The sequence below is a fragment of the Eumetopias jubatus genome, unplaced genomic scaffold, assembly GCF_037043125.1.
Source record: "Eumetopias jubatus isolate StellerSeaLion01/CBP00866 unplaced genomic scaffold, mEumJub1_p1.0 scaffold_6, whole genome shotgun sequence".
Taxonomy (NCBI): Eukaryota; Metazoa; Chordata; class Mammalia; order Carnivora; family Otariidae; genus Eumetopias; species Eumetopias jubatus.
In genome coordinates this window covers 54,852,858-54,877,777 of record NW_028274812.1, presented here as the reverse complement: position 1 = coordinate 54,877,777, position 24,920 = coordinate 54,852,858, and positions in this window count along the sequence as shown.

The following is a 24,920-nucleotide window of genomic DNA, read 5'->3' as shown; positions in this document are numbered from 1 at the left end:
GGACTGGCACACGGTAGGCACTCAATAAATATTTAATGAATAAAGCAAGTTTGAGCTGAATTTCTGTCACTTCAGACACAAGCCCTGACTAATACAAGCCACAGATCAAATGGGTTTTTTTTTTCCTCTGATTTTACAAAATATATTTACGTCACAAAAATAACATCAATAGAATTTTCAGTGTTAAACCTAAGGGGCCGACACAAAAGTACAGATTAGTATTTAATGAAGTCAATTCCCAATTGTTTCTTGACAGAGAAAATGCAAGTCATAAAGCACGAAACTCACCCACACTAGGGCACTGGATCACATGTTACTCCTTTGTTATCTGCACCTCTACTGATAATTGAGACCAGAGTGGCTGAATATCATATGACTAGCATTTGATTTTTCTTAGTTTTTACTTCACACATGAAAGCTGCAAGAATAGTACAAAGAACTGTATGCCTTTTGCGCAGATTCATCAATTGTTAGCATTTTGCTCCATTTGCTTTAGCATCTGCTCACCCTGTATTTTTTCCCTGAAGCATTTCAGAGTGAAGTATTTCAGAGTAAGTCTGCAACACAATGCCCCTTTATCAATAAACACTTTTGTGTGGATTTCCCAAGAATGAGGGCTTTCTTTAACACAACCACATTTACCAAAATCAACAAACATAACTTTTAGTACTGATATCCAATTCAATCCATATTCAAATTTTCCATTTGTCCCAAATATGTCATTTATAGCTTTTTTTTCCTGTGTTCTGAGACCCAACCCAGGATCCCACAACTCCAATTAATTCTCATGTCTGTTAGCCTCCTCTAATGAGAACATTTCTTCAGCCCTTCTTTGTTTTCATGATTTGGACATTTTTTTAAATTTGTAATTGAACCTAAATTTACTTAATGGGATTATTCCTTGTTGAGTATTACACTGAATTATATATTTAAATTCTCTAGATCTCTCTTTCTCCCATTATATGACTAAGTATATAGTAGCAAGGAATTTTACGTATCCTAAGTTTTTCTAATTGTCATAAAATATATGGCACATAAAATATATCATCATGGAGTGCCTGGATGGCTCAGTTGGTTAAGCATCTGCCTTCAGCTCAGGTCATAGTCTCAGGTCCTGGCCCCTCGCTGCTCAGCAGAGAGTCTGTTTCTACCTCTCCTTCTCCCTCTGCCCCCCACCCCCGCTCATGCTCTCTATGTCTCTCTCAAATAAATAAAATCTTTTAAAAGGTGTATCATCATAACTATTTGAAAGTGCACAGTTCAGTGCTGTTAAATACCTTCACATTGTTGTACAACCTGCATCACCATCTCCAGAACTCTTTTCATCTTGCAAAACTAAAGCTCTTGTTCCTATGAAACAATAACTCCCCCTTCCTCCCTTGCCCCAGCCCCTGGTAACAATCATTCTAGTTCTGTCTTTATGAATTTGACTACTCTAGATGCCTAGTACAAGTGGAATCATTCAGGGTTTGTCTTTTTGTGACTGGCTTATTTCACTTAATGTAATGTCTTCAAGGTTCATCTATGTTGTAGCATGTGTCAGAATTTCCTTCCTTTGTGAAGCTGAATAATATTCTGTTATATGTATAGACCACCTTTTGCTTATCTATTCATCCTTCGATAGACACTTGGGTTACTTCCACCTTTTGGCTATTTTGTATAATTCTGCTATAAACATGGGTATCCAAATATCTCTTGGAAACCCTGTTTTCATTTCTTTTGGGTGTCCACCCACAAGTGGAATTGCGAGATCATATGGTAATTCTATTTTTAGATTTTTGAGGAAGTGCCATACCATTTTCCATAGAGGTTGCACTATTTTACAATCCCATCAACAGTGTACAAGAGTTTCAATGTGTGTACATCCTCACCAACCCTGGTTATTTTCTGGGTTTCTTTTCTTCATTTTTTAAAAAGTAGCCACCACCCTAATAAGTATAAAATGGTATCTTATTATCATTTTCAGTTTCATTTCCTTAATGATTACTGGTGTGAAGCATCTTCTCATGTGCTTGTTGGCTGTTTGTCTATCTTCTTTGGAGAAATGTTTATTCAAGTTTTTTTTTGCCAATTTTTATTTGGGTTATTTTTGTTGTTATTGAGTTATAGCAGTTCTTTATATATTCTGGATATTAACTTCTCATCAGATATTTGATTTGCAAATATTCTCTCCCATTCTGTGGGTTTCCTCTTCACTCTGTTGATGGTGTCCTTTGATGCACAGATGTTTTTAATTTTGAGGTAGCCAAATTTATCTATTTTTTTTCTTTTGTTGTCTATGATTTTGGAGTCATAGTCAAGAAATCATTGCCAAATCCAACGTCATGAAGTTTTCCCCTATGTTTTCTACTAAGAGTTTTATAATTGTAGCTGTTATGTTTACATCTTTAACCTATTTTGAGTTAATTTTTGTATATGATGTAAGGTAAAGGCCCAGCTTCATCCTTTTGCATGTGGATATCCACTTTTCCCAGCATCATTTGTTGAAAAGACTGTCCTTTCTCCATTGAATGGCCTTGGCACCCTTGTCAGAAATCATCTGACATGTATGTGAGGTTTTACTACTGCACTCTCTATTCTATTCCATTGGTCCATATATCTATTTCCATGCCATATCATACTGTTTTGATTACTGTAGCTTTGTAATAAGTTTTGAAGTCAGGGAGTATGAAGCATCCAACATTGTCCTCTTTCATATTGTTTTGGTTATTCAGGCCTCTTGAGAATCCATATGAATTTTAGGGTGGATTTTTTTATTAATGCAAAAAATGCATTTAGGATTTTGTCAGATTGCATTGAATCTTAGATCACTTTGGGTAGTTTGGGCATCTTTACAATATTAAGCCTTCCAATCCATAAATACAGGATATCTTTTCATTTATTTGTGTCTTTAATTTCTTTCAGCCACGATTTGTAGTTTTCAGTGTACAAACCTTTCACCTATTTGGTTATGTTTATTCCTAGGTATTTTATTCTTTCTTAATGCTATTGTAAATAGGACTGTTTTTGTAATTCTCTTTTCAGATTGTTCATTGTTAATGTATAGAAATACAACTGATTTTTGTGAATTGACTTCGTATCTTGCAACTTTGCTGAATACTTTTATTAGATCTAATGGGTTTTTTTGAGGAATTGGGTTTTCTACATATGAGATTATGGAATAGAGGTAATTTTACTTCTTCCCTCCAATTTGAGTGCTTTTTCTTATTCTTTCCTAATTGCTCTGACTAGAACTCCCAGTACTATGTTGAACAACAAGTGGTGAGAGTGGGCACCCTTGTCTTGTTCCAGATCTTAGAGGAAAAGCTTTCAGTCTTTTTTTTTTTTAAGATTTTATTTTATTTAATTGACAGAGAGAGAGAGAGGGAACACAAGCGGGGGGAGTGGGAGAGGGAGAAGCAGGCTTCCTGCCGAGCAGGGAGCCCAATGCGGGGCTCGATCCCACATGGCCTGAGCCGAAGGCAGTCACTTAACCAACTGAGCCACCCAGGCGCCACATGACCTTTATTATGTTGAGGTAGTTTCCTTTTATTTCTAGTTTGAGTGTTTTACCACGAAAAGTATTGAATTTTGTCAAATGCTTTTTCTACATCAATTCAGATGATCATTTGCTTTTCTCCCCTCATTCTGTTAAATGATAAATAGCCTGTACTTTTGCTCTTTGATCAAGAACGTAAAACAAGCTACTATGACAGAAAAATATATATATACTAGCTTCAAAGAAAGTTCAAGTTAATTCATTCATTTAGTCAACAAATACTTACTGAAAAAATGTTCAGTTTGTGGCAAGTGACTTTCTTGGCACTGGAGTTCCAAAGGGGAAGAAAACATAGATCCTTCCTCCAAGAGTGTCACAATCTACTGAGAGAGACCAGCCCCTCCCCAAAAGGCCCATTTGCTCTATGCTCTATGTTCTAGTCACAGCAGTTCATCAACTGCATCCTCTGGTTTTCTCATGAAGTTCCCTCAGACCATGATGCTCTGACTCTCCTCCCTTCTTTGCCTGTCAAAATCATAGACATTTTTCTAGTCCTAGCTCAAATTCTTTTTCTCTGAGAAATACTTTCTGAACACCTTGCCCAGAATTATTGACTCTACCTCTGCAATCTTTATTATACCCTACTCATCACCCTGGAAGTTAAAAGCCAAAGAGAAAGAAGCAAGCATTTATCCTATCTTTCTTATACTCTAGTACTTCAAGGGAGCCAAAGAACAGATGGGAGAAAGTTATTTAAGGAAGTATTCCAGAGGCACTTGGGTGGTACAGTCAGTGAAGAGTGTGACTTCAGCTCAGGTCATGATCTCAGGGGCCTGGGATTGAGCCCAGCTGTGAGCTCCTGGAGAAGCCCACAAAGAGTCCCATGGGCTCCCGCTTAGCGGGGAGTCTGCTTGTCTCTCTGCTCCTCTTTCTTCCACTCCCCACACCCTTGTCTCATGTGCTCACTTGCACTCTTTCTTCTCTCCAATAAATCAATAAAATCTTTTTTTTAAGTATTCCAGTTAATAAATGCACATGAGTGATAGAATGAAGAAAAATCACCATTTTTCAACCTCCAGTGAAATAACAGAACTTCTAAGCAACAATCATCAGTGGATCCCAAAACCATTACATGAAGGGCTGATGGAGAGATTAAGCTGACACTCCCTGAACCCACTGGCCAATGTGAGCATTACTGAAATCAGGATAACCAGACATTTGGTGCTTCAAGAAATGATGCCATAGCAAGTACACAATAGTTTATGGAAGTATTCCTGCCTAGTAGAATTACGCCTACCTAAATAAATTTAACCTATACCTAATCGAGCCTCTAGATCTAATCACCAAGCTGCCGGAAATACACACTCTAGAGAAACAAGGTGAACACCACCACAAGGGAAGCAATCTGCCAAATTCACACATTGTGGCACATTCTACAAGGAGAAATGGCCTGGTTTTACCAATAAAACCATTAACAAAAAAGGGTAAGAGATGGTTACAGAATAAAGCAGTTTTATGAGCCATAACAATGACACGGAATGTGTGGACCTTACTTGGATGCCAATTCAAACAAACCAACAGTAGAAAAGATATCTTTGAGACTATTAAAGAAATGTGAATCTTCTCAAGTCCCTTCCAATTCCAACATATTATGACTCTGTTACTCTGAAATCCCCATTTCTGTTTCCTGATCAAGAACCTTTCCCAACTAAGTAACTGTAAGCAAGACAGGAGTTTCCTCTAATTCTCCCAAGACTACTTTCTCTGAATGAATGACTTGCATGTCTCACTTTCTATTCTCTCATGCATAGAAAGCACCACAACTAATTCCTGTATATCTAAATCATTCAACACTCGCTGCACTCCATATATACATCTGCTTCTGTTATACATGTGTGTGTGTCAGTGTTGTATGTCTGATACCAAAAGCTAGGACACTGTCAATCCAGCCTATGGGTGTTTACTTTAATCATGCTGATGACTTAGCACGTTGTCAGCAAGCAGCAAATGTATAATACCATAATACTATAAATAGTGAAATTTCTAAGCAATCTGTTGCATCTGGCCTCACTGTCCACAATAGAAGACAAAAACCTGTACTTTCTGGCTTAATTTGCTTCTTTTCTCCTGTCTAACATTATGAGTTGGCATTTGGTGGATCATATTTCCAGGGATAGATAAAGGATCTTTCTTTGCGTTTCATGCAAAATAGGCCTAATTCACCAGGTTTCTCTTTTCCCTCACTAAATCAGGATACATGGCACCCTTTCTTGTGTGCTGAATGTGAACATTTCCAATTTTGTCTTTTAGATAACTCCTAAAAACCAGGTAGAGACCGCATAAAAGCTTATGCAGACTTTTTCCCTGGGGTGGGGAGGGGGTGTGTGTGTCTGGGAGTGAGTGGAGGGATGGTGGCTGTGCTTTTGAGCATTTGGCTAATGCCAAATGAGTCATCATATTTTGCCTATGTGTAAATTTGTTTATTGTAAACTTTCTTTAATATCCTCTCAACTCTAGGACGACCTGGTCTAAGGACGTTAAACATTATAGATAGCTAAATGTCATACCTGCGGAGGCAGTGTTGGCAGTCTTTTCTTAAAAAAAAAAATGACCATAACTTTCCATCAGAATTTTCAAAAAAAGTAGCCCCTTACTGTTGCAAGTGACCTCACAGGACTATGCTGCTCTGGCAGCCCCTGGCTTCCTGAATTACGGAGAAACTTTTCAGCGTGCCTTCTGTACACGGGGTGAGATCAGAAGCTGCATTTCAGGGGTATGTTAGCAGGATTAAATGAGATGGTGCAGACAAAGGGTTTAACACCAGTGTCTGGGAGAAGCAGGCACAAGAGGCAGTTCCTTTTAGCGCTCCTTGCGGTCCCTACAAAGGGTACATTTTCAGTAAACACTGGTTGAATAAATAAGTTGACTTGCATAAGGAGAATAAGTTATTCCATATCTGTGAACAGAGATTCCCCCTTAACCGGGTAATACAACTTGTCAAGGATTTTTATATAGAGTTTGAATCTATAGAATGCCCCAACAAAGAATTTTAAAATCAAATAACTCAATTTACAAAACTTAACAGGAAGCTTAATAAAGGAAAGGTGGATTTATTCAGATGAATCAAAGATGAATCTGAGATGAAATCAGGTTTTATTTGTTCAGGTCATTTACCCTAGAATCAAAGCACTCCCCACATATCTCATTAACCCTTACAACACCCCCAGGAGGCAGGTAGATGTCTAAGATGCTCCCCTTGTTACTGATGGAGAGAGAGCCTGAGGCCCAGGACAGTGAAGCGACTTGTCAGAGCCACATCAAGTGGTGAGTAATGGAGCAAGAAAGGAACTAAATTCTAGCCTTTATCCTGGGGCACACTATTATGTTTTACCATGAGGTTGCCAAACATCTCAATTACTTCTTACTCTAAATTCATTTAAAAATAAGCCCTCTCCCCCCCTTTTTTAAATCAGCCAAGAGTACAAGATGCAATAACAGAAAAAAACACAAATCAGCTGGGTTTTTTGTTTGTTTTGTTTTAATAGTTCTGTGATATCAGTTAACAACGTCAATGGAAGAAAACTGAAGCAAAAACTGGTTCAAAAACAAACGTTTGCATAAGGCAAATCACTACATTTTGGGGCAATTAATATGATTTCTAATTTGCAACTGAAAAGCGGCGCGGGGGTGGGGTGGGGTGGGGTTGGTTTTGAGTTTCCAAACAGAACTATAGAGGTTGAGCATACTTCTTCATTGACTTTCCTAGGATTCTACCTGGGGGTGGTGGGTAAACAAATTCTTTTTAATTGACTCACTTGAACAGGGATTACCAGAATTTTCAGGTATTTTAATCTCCAAATTTTCCCAGAAGCCCTCAGGATGAATGGTTATGATTTTAGTATCTCTTGACTAAAAATAACATACATAACCACAAAATGACCAAAAAGCTCCAGTGAATTCGGTGACATTCGCAATGAATTTGTGTTCAGTAACCTCTGTATTTCTCCCTACATTTAAAAACTGGCGCAGCGAAGGCCTGGTGGGTGGACGGGTTCCCGGGGCAGGCAAGCAGCCCGGGGGCAAGAACCGAATCTGGAGGCAGGGCGGAGGGCAGGGAGCCTGGATTCCACATCCGCTCTATCTCCGCAAGGATTGAGAAAAACGTACTCACAGAGTGAGCCTCTCCGCCTCCAAGTCGTTTTCTGGTTTTTTAAGCATAGAAACAAGGAGATCGAGGAACGAGATGCCGGCGCCCTAAATGCGGGGCGCGCCGTGGCCCCTGCGCCCCGCCCTCCCCGGGCGGGTAGTGTGCATCCCCTAGGGCTCGGTGGCCCCTTGCCCTGCACAGACGCCGCGCCCGGCCCGGTGCAGTCGGGTTCTCAGTTCCCAGAGTCGGGAGTTCCAGTTTCTAGTTTCCTTATCGACACGATTTCTCCCTCGGGGTCTTCCAAGGGGATCAGAGGGTGGCAGAGACTCTGGCCGGGGAAACCCGCGACCGCTCCGGGCTCGATCTGTCGAGCCTTTGGTGGCTCAGCCACGTCCCACTGACCGCTGCTTGTCCCCACGCGGAAAATTCGAGTTATTTGAGCAGCAGCAGGAACTCTGGAAGGAGGACATTTTCGAAGAGGCTTCTCTGCTGGGCAGAGTGATGGGCAGACTGGGCGGACTGATGGTCACGTATCAGGCCCGCGCTGGCGCCAGGGCGGCTGGCTATAGCCCGGGAACCACCTGGGGCCGTGGCAGATTTAAAGGGACATTTTGTTCGCGGCAGCCTCTGGCCACCTTTCAACCTTAAGATCTGTCAGGGTCCAGGCTTACTGAACTTGATGCTGCGATTAGCCCTCTTGACCTTCATCCCAAAGATGGTTGGGACTCAGGCCCTGGACCCAGATTGTGTGGATTCTGTCCTTAGTTCCACCATTTTCAGCTGCTGTGTGACCCTGAGCAAGTTACTTAACCTCACTGGTCTTCACTTTCTGTATTTGTAAAAGGGAATTATAACAACGCCAACCTGAGTTCTGTTGTGAGAACAGTATGAGATATGCATTTAAACTGTTCTGGCACGAGGACTTCTTGAGTTAATGTCAGGGGCTGCTTGGCAGAATTAAGTAAGCTCAGTATGAGGGCTCATTCAATCAACAAGAATATATTGACCTGTCCTAGGAACTAGAAAGAAAGCAGGGAATATAACAGACCAATAATTGCTGTCCTGTTGGAGCTCAGATGGGTGTAGGAGGTTAGGGAGTTACACAGCAAACACAGTGTGTCTCACAGTGAGAACAGGCAGGGGGGCCTAGTTGCCAATCTAAACACAGTGGACAGTTGCTCAAGCCAGGGGAAGGAGGAGCCATGGGAGAAGCTGGGCCAGCCAGAGGGAAGAGCAGGATTAACCTACTGGTCAATTTCCCTAACTAAATCCTACCATCTCTCTACTCCCTGACATTCCCCACCCCCCATCCAGTGAGCCCTCCCTTGGGAGATCTGCCTAAGGAAACAGTCTGGGGAGCTGAAGGGAAAGCCCAATTCTAGTACCACTTCCAGCCCCTGAGGTTTAAGTTAAGTGCCCTTGCTCCATTCCACCCCATACCCGGCAGCCCATCCTTTTATATCTTCAGAAGAATTTCTGCGATAGAATCATAAAAGGGGATAACTCACATTCTCAAGGAATCTAATTTCCCCTTCTTTCTTTCCACAGAAGATGACCAGGATGGTATGTAATGATGCTGACACAAATCAAGCAAAAAGGAGATTTTTTTCCCCCCTGGGCTGTCAGCAGTAACACAAACCACACACTTCCAAGGCACTATACAAAGAAATATCAACAACAAAGAAAAGATTTCAGAATGCTACATTCTTATTTACATTGTACCACAACAAATAGAGAAAGGACTTCTAAAAGGTAAGGTATAAGACATATGTATAAACACAATTAGAAGTCTGACTTGCATATCCACTATCAATACTACATATCACTAAAAATCACTACCACTTATTGTGTTCTTCTTATGTGTTTAGTGCTTTATATGTATTTACTTATTTAACAACATTGATAACCCTATAAGGGAGTATCTACCATCATTTTACAGATAAGAAAACTGAGTTTTCGAGCTGTTAAGTAACTCACCCAAGATCACAGAGCTAGAACTATATAGTGGAGCTACTCCCTTGCTCCCATTTTATTGTGGGTTCATTCATAATAAAACAAATATTTACTGAGTGCCTTCCATGTGCCAGGCACTATTCTATGCACTGGACATAGAGCAGTTTAAAAAAATCATTACCCATATATATATATATATATATATATATATTTTAAGATTTTATTTGACAGAGAGAGACAGTGAGAGAGGGAACACAAGCAGGGGGAGAGGGAGAAGCAGGCTTCCCGCGGAGCAGGGAGCCCGATGCGGGGCTCGATCCCAGGACCCTGGGATCATGACCTGAGCCGAAGGCAGACAACAACTGAGCCACCCAGGCGCCCCAAGAAAACACAAAACATGTACAATAGTAGAAGCTAACAAGAGTGAAAAAGCTAAGGAAAAAATGGGTGCCTGCGTAGCTCAGCTGGCTGAGCATCCGACTCGATCTTAGCTCAGATCTTGAGATCAACTCAGGCTACTGAAATCAAGCCCCACATTGGGCTCCATGCTGGATATGGAGCCTGACAACATACTAAGAAAATGAAGAGAGTTATGGCAGTCCATAGTACCTTTTCTCTAAACTGGATTTTCCTTACAGGTTTCTGAATTTCTGGTAGAACTGCACAGAAGGGTTTGATAACTTCTAAAAATTTGATGCCCATGGCGGCGGCTGGGGCAGCCCGGCAGGGCACCACGGCCTCGGCGCTGCCTTCGCTCGGGTCCCATCGCTCGGGTCTCTCTCTATATATATTTTTTAAAGATTTTATTTATTTATTCATGAGAGACAGAGAGAGAGAGAGAGAAGCAGAGGGAGAAGCAGGCTCCCCGCTAAGCAGGGAGCCCGATGCGGGACTCGATCCCAGGACTCTGGGATCATGACCTGAGTCGAAGGCAGACACTTAACCATCTGAACCACCCAGGCGCCCTACCCTCATATATATTATTTACATTCTTGTGGAAGGACAGAAGCAATACGGGGGTGAAAGTACATTGAGTATGTAAGTTAAGTACCATGGCAAAAAATTAAGCAGAGAAAAAGGAAAAGGCCGGGATGGGGTTACAATGTTAAACAGGTGGTGGGGGAGGGGGGAACTTTCCCAGAAGACGGTATTTCAGGAAAAAGCAGAAGAAAACTAAGGGGTGGGGGGAGCTCCAGTCAGAAGGAATGGCAAGTGCAAAAAAGACCCTAAGGCAGGACTAATACCATGGCTGGAGTGGAGGGGACTTGGGCAAGGAGAAGGGGAGTAGAAGGGTCAGAGGTGGAGTGGTCACTCAGGAGTGTAGCCTGAAGGATTTAGACTATGGTTCTCAGTGAGGTGGGGAGTCACTAGGGTTCTAAGCTCCCTTACAAAACAGGATTACTCTGGCTAGAACAGGATCACAGAGTACACTACCAGGGAGCAAAGTAGAAACATGGAGACTATCATAATAACCTAAGGGAGAAATGATGATGGTGTAGGCCCAAGTGGTAGTAGCAGATGTCATAAGGAATGGTCAGATTCTGGATACACGGAAGCATTTTCCAGTAGGCTGCATTTGGAGTGTGAAAGTAAGAGGAGTCAAGGACGGCTTCAAAATTATTGGCCTGAGCACCTCCTAAAAAAAAAGGGTTTGCTCTTTTTTTTTTTTTTAAAGGTTTGCTCTTAATGGAAAGGGGAACACTGTGGTTGGAGTAGGTTTGGAGGCAAAGCTAAACAAGTTAAATTTGAGCATCTTTTAGACATTCGAGGGAACCCAGAAATCCAGCAGGCAGCTGAATAAACAAAACTGGAGGTTGGAGTTTAGAGAAGTTCAGGCTGGAAATATAAATATAATTTTATATATATATGTATATATATATATAAAATCGGGCGTGGAGGAGGGGCTGCCAGGCTCTAGGTGCTGGTGACTGCAAGAGATCACTAAGGGGTGAAGGCAGGGGAGAAGAGGTTGAGAACCGGCCCGCTGTGCTCCCACTTTTCCCACTCCATCTGGACTGAAGAAGGAGAGCACAACCTTGGCACTTGGGTTAATTGTTGCTTCCACGGTAACCCTTTTCACCGGAGGCAGCTGGGATGAAGCAAAAGCTTGGTATGCCACATTTACTTAAAGGGCCGTCGCCAGCCAGTGCCAGGGCCCCAGGGCCCCAGGGAAGCCATTTAATCTCTCTGGCTGTCCTTCCGTAAAATGGGGAGACTAGCACCCCCAGTAAGGGGACTGAGTAGTAAATCTGGGTTCGGTGAGAGAAAGGGGCCCATAAAACGGACTCTAGCTCCGCAGAGCTTCCCCCAGCATTTTACGTCCCAATTACCTCCATACGTAGTGCTATGTTCACGGAGGCTTCCCCTGCGCCACGCGGGTACAAGTTAGGTGTTCCGGGAAGGCACGAAGAAAGCCAAGGATCGGGGAGTGGGCTCTCAGAACAGGAGCGAGCCCTGTTACTCGTCCGGCCTGGAAGCGGGGGATCCCTGACACCCCCGCGCCCCGAAGCGCACCCTCTCCCCGCTGCCACCACACGCCCGCGCGCCGGCCCCTACCCGCGGACCTGGCGGGGAGGGGCCTCGGCCGGCGCATCCTCGAAGAGGCCAGCCGAGTGGAGCGGGCCGCGGGGCTCCAGGGCGAGCTCTGCGAGGCTGGAAGGCGCCGCGCTGCGCCTGTGCGGTGGGGAAGCGGGTCTCGGCCTGGGGGCGAGCAAGGGGCCGCCCCCCGCCCCCCCCGCCCCGACTGGGAAGCGGCGGGACTGCCGCGCCGCCGCCGCGCCTGCTCTGTCTTCGGAAACGCACCGGGGCTCGGCTCCCTGCCCTCTATTTTATTTTATTTTTTTTTAAAGATTTTATTTATTTATTTGAGACAGAGAGAATGAGAGAGAGCACATGAGAGGGGGGAGGGTCAGAAGGAGAAGCAGACTCCCTGCCGAGCAAGGAGCCTGATGCGGGACTCGATCCACGGACTCCAGGATCATGACCTGAGCCGAAGGCAGTTGCTTAACCAACTGAGCCACCCAGGCGCCCTCTATTTTATTTTTTAAGAGGTATTCCTTTTTCCCTCTACTGCCGTCCCTCAGATGTCTGTAGGAAAGGGCAACCCAAGTATCCCATAGACGGGTCGTCCAAGGAAGACTGTTGTAAGGCCCTCTCGGATCTGGAGATGGTTGGTTGTTCTGGGAGAGACAGCCCAGACGCCCAGAACGACGCCCCAGGGAGAACCCAAGCACAGGGACCAACTTTCCCGTGCCCGCGGGTGAAATCCTGAGGGCTGTTGCTGAAGATACCACAGGTTATTGTAGAAATTCATTAAACCGAATTTACAAGGCATCTTTTCAGTACCTTCCAGCAAACAGGGCCTAGCAAGATCCCAGTCTGGCAACAATGGAGGAATTAATCTGGATGTTATGTTTCTTAACCTTTGGGAGGTCATCGAGCTCTTCATAATTGAACGCAAGCTCTGGACACTGGCCCCCAAACACACAATGCTTTGGGATGCCTGTTTGACGTTTCAGGAACACACCCCCACCCACCGCCACACACACTCGCGCACACCTTCTCTATTTCACCTGGAGCCCCGAATAAGAACGGATGCCTGACAGAAAATATGCACCAGCTCTGTGATCTCTGCAAGGGAAAAACAAAAACAAAACGTCCAGTTAAGTTCACAGGGCTTGTTTGGGTGTTTCTTTGTTTTTGTTTTTTGTTTTCTCTCAGTAACAAGTGGTCAACGGTTAATCAAGTGATCAAGTGAGTTTGGTGGATATGAAAGGACGCAGGCCTCCTGGGAAAGGAAAGATGCAATTAGAATGGAATCATTCCCTTGGGTTGTCCTGGCCCCTCTAAACCACCAACAAAAATGTAATTAGGAAAAAAAAATGTAATTAGGGCAAAAATGTTTGGGAAGGAAGTTAGCAAACAGGGAAGGTTTCCTTAGACATAATGATGACAGTTCTGTAATTTTGTTATTCTATTAACCAAAAAACTAGATTATAAGCCAAAAACTTTTGATGGCCTCAGAGAAACAGCACATGTGTTGGCGTTTTTTAGGGAGTTGGGGGCGGGGCAAGAATGCCATACATACTGTTCCAAGGACAGCAGCAGCTCTCCACCATTTAACTGGCCTGCTGGTGGTGTTTTTTTGTGTAACGGTGGAGGATAACATATCTGTCTTATTTTATTTCACCAGATGGAGTAAATGCAACAATATTTGAAAAAAAAAAAACATTTCCTGTCTTTTTGTTCTTAACATAAAAAATACTTTATTGCTATTTTTTTTTCAGCATATTTTCTCCTCCTCTGGGGCACTTTTTAAAGCCTCAAAGCACATATTTGCCAGGACTCTTTGGATTCTCACAATATTCCTAACTCTTTCTATAACCAAGACTTGCTGGACCTGCTCCATTAGAGAAACTTGTGTTTTACAAGCTGTAGATGATAACTGCAATAACTAAGCTTTTTTTTCTCTCCCCCCCCCCTTTTTTAAGGGAAAATTTCAAACTTAAAACACTTAGTATTTATGGGCAATTGCTTTTTCTTTTATTACCCATTTAACCATGTCTTTTCTTTGACGCTCATCCAGAGGGACTCTCATCATCCATGGCTAGATCAGAGAAGCCAAAAGGAAAGGTCTTCATCATCTCTAATCTCCATCTCTCACCTCCCTCCAAAGCAGTTTGCAATAAAGAGAACTCACTCCCACATCCTGATCCCTGCTCTTCTTTGATCTTCCCCATCATTTTCTTATTAAAAACAACTGCTCTCTTGCCACCACCACCAGTTTCAATTTGTCTGAATAACTATTTTCATGCTTAAATTTTTAATTTTGAAAACTGAGTCATATATTAGAGTTATTATGCCAAATTTATCCTCACTTGAAAAACCGGAAATTTATTGAGAACAACCTATTAATTTTCTATCAGTTTGAAAGCACTAAAATGCTACTTTCTGAATATGGGTCTCTGGTTTTCCAGCCTGCTTTCTTCTTCCTGTCTCAGTCACACCACCTGTCGTGGTTTCCTGGATTATTTCACCCATTGAACAGTAATTAAAAGTGAGTAAATATTAAATTTCATTTCCACCAACGTAATAACAAAAATTTGCATTCTGTAACCAGTTACCAAACTCCAGCCAATGATGCAATATACCACCAAATTCCAGTGGAACAAAATAATTTGAATAAGCCCTCAGATTCCAAGGTTTGGGAATTTATTTATTTATTTTTAAAGACTTTATTTATTTATTTGACAGAGAGAGACATAGCGAGAGCAGGAACACAAGCAGGGGGAGTGGGAGAGGGAGAAGCAGGCTTCCCACAGAGCAGGGAGCCCAATGTGGGACTCGATCCCAGGACCCTGGGATCATGACCTGAGCCAAAGGCAGATGCTTAACAACTGAGCCACCCAGGTGCCCTGGGAATTTATTAACTACTGAAACACATTGCATTACTTCCTCACAAATGAATGAGTCAAATAATTTATCAAATAAATTAAACAAAGGTTAAAATGTTTATGCTTTAGGCTTTATACGTAAAGATTGTAATCAAATTTGGGAAAAGGGCATTAACATTAGCCAAAGTTGAAAAAAATTAATACAGCAAGATTCTTTGGATTTTTATATAATACCTAGCACCTTATACAAGTCCATAAGGGATTCTTTTATTCACAGCTGAACATATCTCCACTTTCTGAATTTCAGTGTCCCTCAGACCAATGGTACATTACACTTGGAATCATCTTCCTCCAGGAAATTTGCTTTCATTTTACAGCTTTCTCTGGTCTGAGTGGCCGGGTCAGAAGCTGCTGCTACAGTTGTCTTAGTGACATTTTGTCCTTTCCTCCATCAGATCACTGGCTACACATTACTGCCCTTGCTTATACACTGTGAGTCTCTTCTGCTGTAGTGTAAACTGCACAAGGGAAGGGACTACATGTTCTGTTCAATGTTATATTCCAAGTACCTGGCACACAATAGATACTTATTAAATATTTAATGAATTAATAAACAGTAGAATTGATCATTTGTTTAAGCTTAGGAAAACCAAGTGCAAGAAACAAAACCAAAAATAAATTCCCTCCATTCATCTGTCATTCACTCTAGTGAGGAAGCCTCATGAATGAAAAGAATGCAGCATAGCATTTGGCCAGACACCTGAGTTTGAAACCCAGCTCAGTATACTCACCAGTCGTGTGATGTGAAAAGTTACTTAAGCTCTCTGAATCTCATTTCCTTTTCTGTAAAATAGGTATAATAAAGCCCACTTTGTAGGGTTGTTTTAAGAATTTATAAACATATCAAAACACCCAACATATGTAGCAATCTATAAACAATTATAATCATTATTTATTCATTAAGTGTTTATGTGCCTGCTAATTAGCACTGAAGATACAAACATGAATAAACCAAAATCCTTCCTCAAGACCTAAGTCTTGTAAGTAATACGGCAAATGCAGTAACAGACAAATCAGAAAGAATTACAGGAGCAGTTCAGCTGGAGAGAGGTACAATCCAAACAGAAGGGAGCATATGATTAGAACACAAGGTCTAAACACTATGGCTTGTGGGGGTGACCACAAGTAGTTGACTTCCCATTTAATGCAAAGTAAGCCTCCAACTTACTACAATGGCTGATGAAAACCTGTCTAAAAGCACCCTCACACACCCTGTTTTTTTCTCTGACCTCATCTACTACTCCCTCTGCTCTCTCCTCTTGATGTACTAAGTAGGACTTTGCACTCGCTGTTCTTTTGCCTAGATTTTCCTCCTCTGTTTATTCACTATCTCACCTCCTTTGGAGTGTTTGCTCAAATTTCACCTTTTCTTTTCTTTTTTTTTTGAAGATTTTTATTTATTTATTCATGAGAGACAGAGAGAGAGAGGCAGAGGGAGAAGCAGTCTCCCAAGGAGCAGGGAGCCCGATGTAGGACTCGATCCCAGGACTCTGGGATCATGACCTGAGCCAAAGGCAGACGCTTAACCATCTGAGCCACCCAGGCGCCCCAAATTTCACCTTTTCAATAGACAACCTTGATCAGACCATCTAAAATTCTACTCCCCCAGAGCCTGTAAAATGTGCTTATTTGTTGTGTTTCTTGTTTACTGACACCACCCATTCCCTTCCAAATAAGCTCTATGAAGGCAAAGATATTAGTTTTGTTCCCCAAGGAATGCTAAGTGCCTAGGACAGTGGCTGGCACTTAGCAGTGTCAAACAAATGAAACGAAGTCTATCTAGTTGGAATGTGAGGTCAGGACAGGAAGTGGAGAGAAGGGAAGCTGGAGAGAGATGTACAGAGGCTCTGAATGCTGTGGTGAAGAGCTTAGATTTTTATCTGGTAAGTAAGGGGAAGCCATTAAAGGTGAGTGGCATGTTCAGATCCGCTTTTTAGATAAGTCATTCAGGGAAAGGATTTGAAGGGAATTACAATGGCAGAACCTTACAGTTAAGAGGCTGCAGCAGCAAGGCAGCTAGAGAGCAAGACTAAATAGGCCTAAACTAGAAGGGTGGGATAAGAAAGGAAAGGAGGGGACGTAACTGAGGCCTACTGAGGAGTTTAAGTCAGGCCAGACTTGATAACGGAGCAAGGAAGAAAGAAAGAGAAAATGACCCAGGTTTGCAGTATGGGTAACTGGGAGGATTTAACTAAGTGAGGTCTCGAATATGGAGAGGGCAGAGGCAAGGGAAGTGATGAATTTGGCTCCCTATAAACCCATAAATAGAGCTGGTGTCATTTGTGGAAGAGGAAATTTGGAGCTCCAGAGAGAGGTTTAGACCAGAGATGTTCTTTCTACCTAGTGATAAATACATTAATGTTAAAAGGAAAACTACTTTAATTTTAAACATCCAAATTGACTCCCCAAAACAGCAAAAATCAAAACACAGCAATGTTTCTTGAAAGATTTTATATATATATGATTTTCCCCCAGATAGCAAAAAAAAAAAAAAGAATGTGATTTTTTTTCATTATTTAATTGATTCTTACTCCAGACTTCACTTTTTGTTAGGAGATTTTTAGCTAACTGCCCAGAGAAAATAATAATCTCTTTCCCCCACCCCCCAAAAAGGTTACCATGTTTGGTTGTGAAATAACTAGTGGTAAAGTACAAAGAACATACCCTTTCATTTTGTAAAAGTATAAGGGGGAAGTTAAGGAAATTCAAAGGCGATATTATATATTCGAAACAAATTTGAGGAAATACTTTCAAAATGACATGTAATTAGTGGAAGTTACTATCATAACATACGATTGAAGCAAATTGCTTTATGAGCTTTCCCTTCTCCCTAATCAAACCTCTATGTGAATATAAAGCATGGAAGAATGGACAACACTGTATAGTCACTTAAAATTACAAGTAGAAGGAAGTGTAAATTGTTTCACTTCAATAACAATAACAATAATGTATTGAGCATTTACTTTGTGCCAGCCACTGTGCTAGGCAATTGTCCAAGCTTTACCCGGTTTCCTCTTGCCCTGTGAAAGAAACAGATGACAAAACAAAAAACAGGGCTAGACAGTTGAGCAACTTGCTAAAGATCACTTTGCTGTCAAGTGTCAAGAGCATCTTTTAAGGAAGGGGAAAATTTTTTTCTTTCCAAAATCCAGTACTGTTGCAATTTGCCCTGCCCTGATGGGCACTATGAGGGCACTGTATGTGAGACAGACTGCTGTTATTCCCAGAATCTAGCAGGTCAGGCACTTGGAAATAGGTAATATGTATAATAACTCTGCATATAAATAAACGACCAAAGGAATGGGCTCTTTGCTGAACAGAGAACCATCTCCACAGCATTAGTAATAATATAACGTTTTCAATATTCTGAAATATTTTCTTTCTAAAGGTGAACTTATTACTTAGAACTACAGGAGAATTTTTTAAGGCAATAGACAGTAACTGGCCATGATAACAGATAATAAGTGAGAGTAGAAGGTAAGTGTCCAAACACACACATTGTACTGTTAGCTGGGCCTGGGTTTCACCAAGTCACTAGCTCATTCCGGAGTTAGCACAAGAGCCCTCTCCCTATACTTTTGCTGAACTGATTCCAGTCGAGTTACCAAGGATTGAAGATGAGACGGAAGCCATGGTCAATTTTTCCAAAGGAGTGAAGTTTCTTAGTTTGCATAATGAGCTAGCTTTGGTAGCCCTTTACCTGCTCTAACGTAATAAACTACGTGGAGGACTTTCCTTCTCAAAACCAAATTACCAAGTTACTGCTGAGAAGGTGAAGCACCGACTCGACTGCTTTCTACTTTTGATTGCGTTTTTAGCCGCTCCTGTAGATCTGCAAACTCAGTTTTACCCTTGTAAAGCGGGAAACACCCGTTTCCCAGCCCTTCTTTCCCGGAGAGCAGTCCCCCACCATAAGCAAGCGCAACCCTTATTTCTTTAGAATGCCTCCCTTTTGTTCCTCAAAATCCTAAAAGAAAAGAAAAAAAAAAAAAACACGCCATCGCTTGGGTGTGAACCCCCAGTGCGAAAAGTGAAAGTGGGCGTGCGGCCCGGCCGCTGCTGCGGAGCGCGCGCCAGGGATGGGGGCGGGTCGCCAGGACGTGGCGCCCGTCACGTGACACGAGGCAGCCCAATCCCAGCGGCGCCCCGCCGCTCGCGCCCTGACCCGGCCTGGGAAGCTCTTCTCTGTCAATGAAAGTTGTCATTTGGGCTGTTGCCGCCTGAAGGCGGGGTAAAGAGGGCTTCGCACCCCTTTCCGCTCAAGGTCCCCCTTGCCTGTACACATCCAGAGTCAGACATCCCTCACTCGGGGCTCCTAGGCACTGTGCACAATCACTGCCGTCAGCCGCTTCTTAAATGGGCGGGAAAGAGCATTTCCTTTTAGGTGTGTGTCTCCAGGTGGGCTCGGGAAAGTTTCGGGCCAATTTTGTCCGGTTTGTTTGCTGGGGAGGGAGCTAGGACTGTTCGCTTCCTTCTTCCAAAGCAGAAGTACAAAGTGATGGTTAGAGGGAGTAGGAAGCCTTGGGGGCCCAACATGCGACCGGCGGAGACCCGCCGTCGCCACCTGGGTTTCCCACTTTGACAGAGGGGACCAGTGAGCCCCTGGAAAACAGGGCAGATAGATGCAGACGTCAACCCTTCTTTTATAATATTTCAAATGACTTTAAATCTTTTCTCCACTGAAGTCTTAATGCTTAATTCAGTATCTTAGATAATTTAGAAGAACCAAAGTCCTAAATTAAAGTTTTGCTCTTTAACAGACTTCTGGGAGGTTTAACTCAAACTCCTCGGTTTCTACCCCCAATATCCACCACGAAACAAAAGCTAGCTTTCCTAAACTCAGTAACAATAGAACTGGTTTAATCCACCCCTAGGTTGGCAACCCCCACCCCGAAGCCTTCCTTCACACTCCAACCTGCCCCTAGGTATGTTTGTGTAATCAGAGACTGATTGTAGCTGCCTTGCCGTTTCTCCCCGGGAAAGCTGAAGTTTGCATTCATTGAAGTTGCTTGTTTTTTAGGTTTATCTAGGCGAGCCGAGAAGATGCCCCTCGGAAAATAGCTGGGTTTCCGGCTCGACATCTTCAGGAGCGGGCTGAGCTGCGCAGGTGTGCGGATTATGATTGCAATGAGAAGGGTGACGTTGGAAGGTCTTTGAAATGTTAACGTTTGCGATTTGGGGAAATACATTTTCAAAGAACCAAGCTACGACGGCAAAAAAAAAAAAAAAAAATGGGGGCTTGGGGGGGAGGGCGGCTAGGATTTTAGGGAAGAGAATTGAGACCAGGGTTAGGGATAGTAGGAAGAGTGGTGATTTGGTGTTCTGCCATTGCTTAATCTGTAAACACTAGCAATGCTGATAGTTATCTCTCTGGCAGTAATTATTCGGTATTTGAAAACGGGGTAGAAAGATGGAGTTTAGGAGTGATCATTACAGTTTATTTGAAGGGTAGAATTCCGTGTCAACGACTTGTAAGGGTAAATGAAACGCAGAATCGGATACATCTTATTTTTGGAATGTTAACTTTATATGTTTTCCTAATTTATGAAATGTGAAGGGAAGCAAGGATGTCGATGTTGGTTGAACAAGGGCAGGAGCATTTATTACTGTCCAGTCACGCAAAGGCTGCGCTCAAAGTTTTTAAAAAGCGTCCGGGACTGTGGCGAGGGAGGCGAGGGGCGGGAGCGGCTCTGGGGATGGGGCGCTCAGCTGGCCCGTGGGGGACGTCGTTAGGAGTAGACGGTTCCACTGGAGACGCCGTGGGAGGCCAGGGGGTCGAGGTAAGAGGCCGCTAAACTGGGGTCCGGCTCGGGACAGGCTCTCCCCCCAGGGTCACTGTTGAAGAAGCGATTTCCACAGTGAATTTCACTGAGCTCAGCGTGCATTCAACTAACGGCTCTCGACTGGACTACATTAGGCTAAATTGCGTAATTAGAGGGGGGAAAAATCCTGCAGCTGAGCTTCCGCTGGGAGACTAGCGGGGACATGTAACCAAGCGGAGATAACTTCTCGATTACGCACCTTTTTCTCTGAGCCCCTTTATTTAAAGTCGCTCACCCAAAAAGGGGGGGAGAGTGGTGATGAGAATTACCAAAATGTGTTCTTTTGGACAAGATGAGAAGAAAAGAATTGGGGATCCTGACATCAGGTCGAGAGAACTCTCGAAATAGCTTTAGAGTTCGTCATTTTGTCTCGAGGTCCGCTGGGTTCCAGGAAAAGGGGCTGTGAAGGACGAGCTTCCAGGGAAATCCTTTTCCCAATTGCCCTGCTGTCACAAGCACGATCCTGCTCGTAACTGCCTAAGCGTGGCTTTCTTGGAGTGGCCCTGGCGGCACGGGCGGCTGAGTGTATGAACTGCAAGAAAACCTCGGCGCTCTGGTCTGAGACGGCTTAGGGCAGATACCGACGCCGCCGCCCCCGCGCAGGACCCGGGGCTGGCGAGGAGCGCGCCCCTGGGACTCCGGGTCGCGCGGTTCGCCCCAGTCGGGTGACAGTGGGCTTGCCGCAGAAGCCTCTGCAGACCTAGGAGCGTCCCGACGGCTTGCTTCTTTTGGCCGGGAGAGAGGAGGGCCCCTTGTCGAGAGGGTTAGAGTGCGCTTTTTCTCCCGCCTAGCACATCGCCTAACTCCTGGCAGACGCGCACTTCCCCTTCCCGGTTTTGAAAGCCAGAGAGATGACTCAAACTCCAAATGCTGCGGAATGGCAATCTGAGTTTCTCGCCCACTCTCATCCTCCTTCCACCACCTCCCTGCCCCACCTTCTTTTAGGTCCTCGGTTCCAGGCAAGTGTATAGGTTAGGCTTGGGCGGAAGAGGGTCTTGGGCAGGTGCCATCTGGGGTCACCTACCCGGTGCTGTCACGTTCTTCTTGGGGTCAATGAACTACCGACTGCCTTGCCCCTTGATCACCTGGCTAGGGGCTTGTTAACCCGGCGGTCTCGGCACTCTTAGGGACGGTCCCGTAGGTTTTTTTTTCCGAAGCCTTCTAGGAAAAAAATATTTTTTAAGTTTTAAACGTTTTGATGTATATAGAAACGAAAAACAAAATTTCGAAACTCTGGGAGGGGAGACCAAAAGGAAAAAATTTGCCCTGGAGGTGCTTTTACTTAGCGGTCTTTGCTGAAACTACCACTGGGCAGGAAGAGCGTCTCAAGAGAATTGGTTAAGTAAAACCTTTAGCTGTTAACTTAGTCAGAAAGACACAAGTAGGAAAAATAATAAAATGCACAGTAGATACACCATACAGATGATTTGAGAAGCTCCGCTCCCCCTGAACGCCTTGAGGAGACAAATTATTTGCTTATTTTCACAGTATTACATCGCCCTTTGAATTAAACTTTTCCCCCTCCCATCAGCCAACTAGATTTGGTTCTTTAATTACGAAGCACAATGTGAAGTTTCTAACAGATGTAGTCAGCCACAGACTCTGAGCCAAAATAATAAGTATAATTAATTTTAGGGGACATCTTTAGTTTATAAGTCCTGAAATTAAAATATGATGTTTTTCAACATTGTGGTACAAAAACACGGAAACATATTTGTTCCAGAGTCTTGTAGTACACACAGTTTCCTCTGTGTTGAAAAACGCTTTCAGTCCGATAGGGCCCCCATCCTCTCTCACTCCAATACCTCTTTATCCAAACTTGATTTCTTTCTAGTCAAAAAACATCTTAGGAAATTCTATTTTAAAAATATTTCCTGATTTGAACAAGTTAGCAAGACAAGGTGAAATCATTTAAATACCACATGGTCTTGCACAGATCACACACATCTTTTTCTTATAATCTCAATGTTATAAAGAATATATTTAAGCGGATATTCATTTAAATATAGTTCTTAAATGTGCATAATTTAATCTGAATAAATATTGCCAAACTTCGGGCACACTGAAATATTAGCATAAAGGTCAATTTCTCTATAATAGTTGTCAACTATATGTGATAATCTCTGGTTCTGCTGGTGAAGTGAAAGTTAATTAGTGATTGATCATTTCTAAATTGAATATACAACATTTAGACAAATTAAGTGAGAAGTCCAAATATATCCAGCTCCTAATTCTTACAGTATCATGCCTTTTAAACTCTATGTGGTAGGCTAAAGATTTGTCATTGTAAAGTATCTGTTTCCTAAGCACTGGAAAGAAGTGGAAAGTTAACATGTTTTCTATAGCATTCGACTCCTCCCCTGACATAAAAAAAAAAAAAAAAAAACCCTATGGTTTGGACTGTATTTTAACGTATGCCATGTTTTGAAATTGTTTGGTTTTAAACAAACTAAAGCCTCTGTGCAAGAATAACTTCTCTTTTAGTAGATCTTTATGGCTATTTTAAATAAAAGTTTTTAAAAACTAAATATGAAGAGGGAGTATTAAACATGAAGTCTATCTTCTTGGGAGTCTGTACCCATTTGAATCTTAGGGCTCCTAAGTACATTTTGTTTTATAGTGATAACATCTCTAAAGGGTCCATAGGGCTGATATTATCATTTTCTTTTGACAGAGAGGGGACTAGACTGTGTTTCTGACACAAATTAAATGTCGTTTCTGTTAAATAGGCTATCTCCTGGGTTGGAGTCACATCAGGATTTTGGTTTGCCACATTTAAGTAAATGAGAAAACAAATGCTGACCGTGTACATGCTGCTGCTAATTTCTCTGGTTCTTTAATGACTGTATGATCCCCTCACTTACCTGCTCTGCACTGTGCACTCACACTATATATATATATATATATATATATAGGCTGCTGTAGAGCTCAGAGCAGTAAAAATCTTATTGATGGACAATCTAATTTAAATGACAAATGTGTCACATACTATAAGGGGTGGGGTAAGAAGTGGAAGCTGAGGAACCCAGCTGAGTGTTTACAAATAAAAATGCCTCACAAATAAACATTAAGGTACAGGGATGGGTCACATTACTTTCCTGGCAAGTTCTTTCAATAGAAGTATTTAAAACTTTGTACTAAGTAACTTCCAGCTCTCTAAACTGTGAGCTTTTTCATGTATCATGGAAAGCCTGAAAGTGTGGGCCGGGATTACATATATTTTTTAATCATTTCTCTCAGTTTGTCTTTTTAAAATATTAGGATATTTGCCCAATTGATAGTATAATTTTAATCCTCCCTAAACAAACTTACTTACTTGTTCTTTACAGCCAATGGCATTCCTTGACTGAACTTGATTAAGAGCCTCATTGTATTTGGAAACCGGTCTAGTCTTGCCTCCTTAACTGGTTATAGGTTATGATACTGCATTTAGGACTAAATGTTCCCTAAGTACTGCTATGAATCCACTTACAAGTCTTTTTTAGTGGAAGTAGGTTGGAGAGGTTGTCCTTAGAAAGCTTGTCCTCCTCATATTCGCAAAAGGGATTTTGAAGTATTTTTTTTACCTATTGGAAATTATAAAATACTTGGAGGCAATACAAACTACTGGACAATACTGGAAAATAAAAGGAGAGTTCTCTGGGCTTTGTAATGGGTATCTGGAGGAGAGCTTCCAGAATATGTGAAAAAAAAGGGGGGGGAACCATACTGTCTATTTGAATAGTATTTTATTGTTCAGCAGTTAAATATATTGGTTTCTTGCCCTTTAGAAATGTACCTTAATTCCAAGGAGATTTTTTTTCTTTCAAGATTTTAGCCACTCTTGCTCTTTTAAATAGTTCTGTAAACAAATTTGCTTGTGTAAGCAGTAGAAGGCTTTGTACACCAAGTGGAATGTCTTTCAACAGTTGCCTAAGTAAAATACGTGGGGTTTTCCCTAATGAAATTTTAAATATGGTTCTATGAACTCTAATACAATCTGTGGATAGTATATGAACAAAAGCATGTGTGTTAAACATTACCACTGCAGAAGAAAAATATTTTCTTTTGACTAGAACACTTTAAAC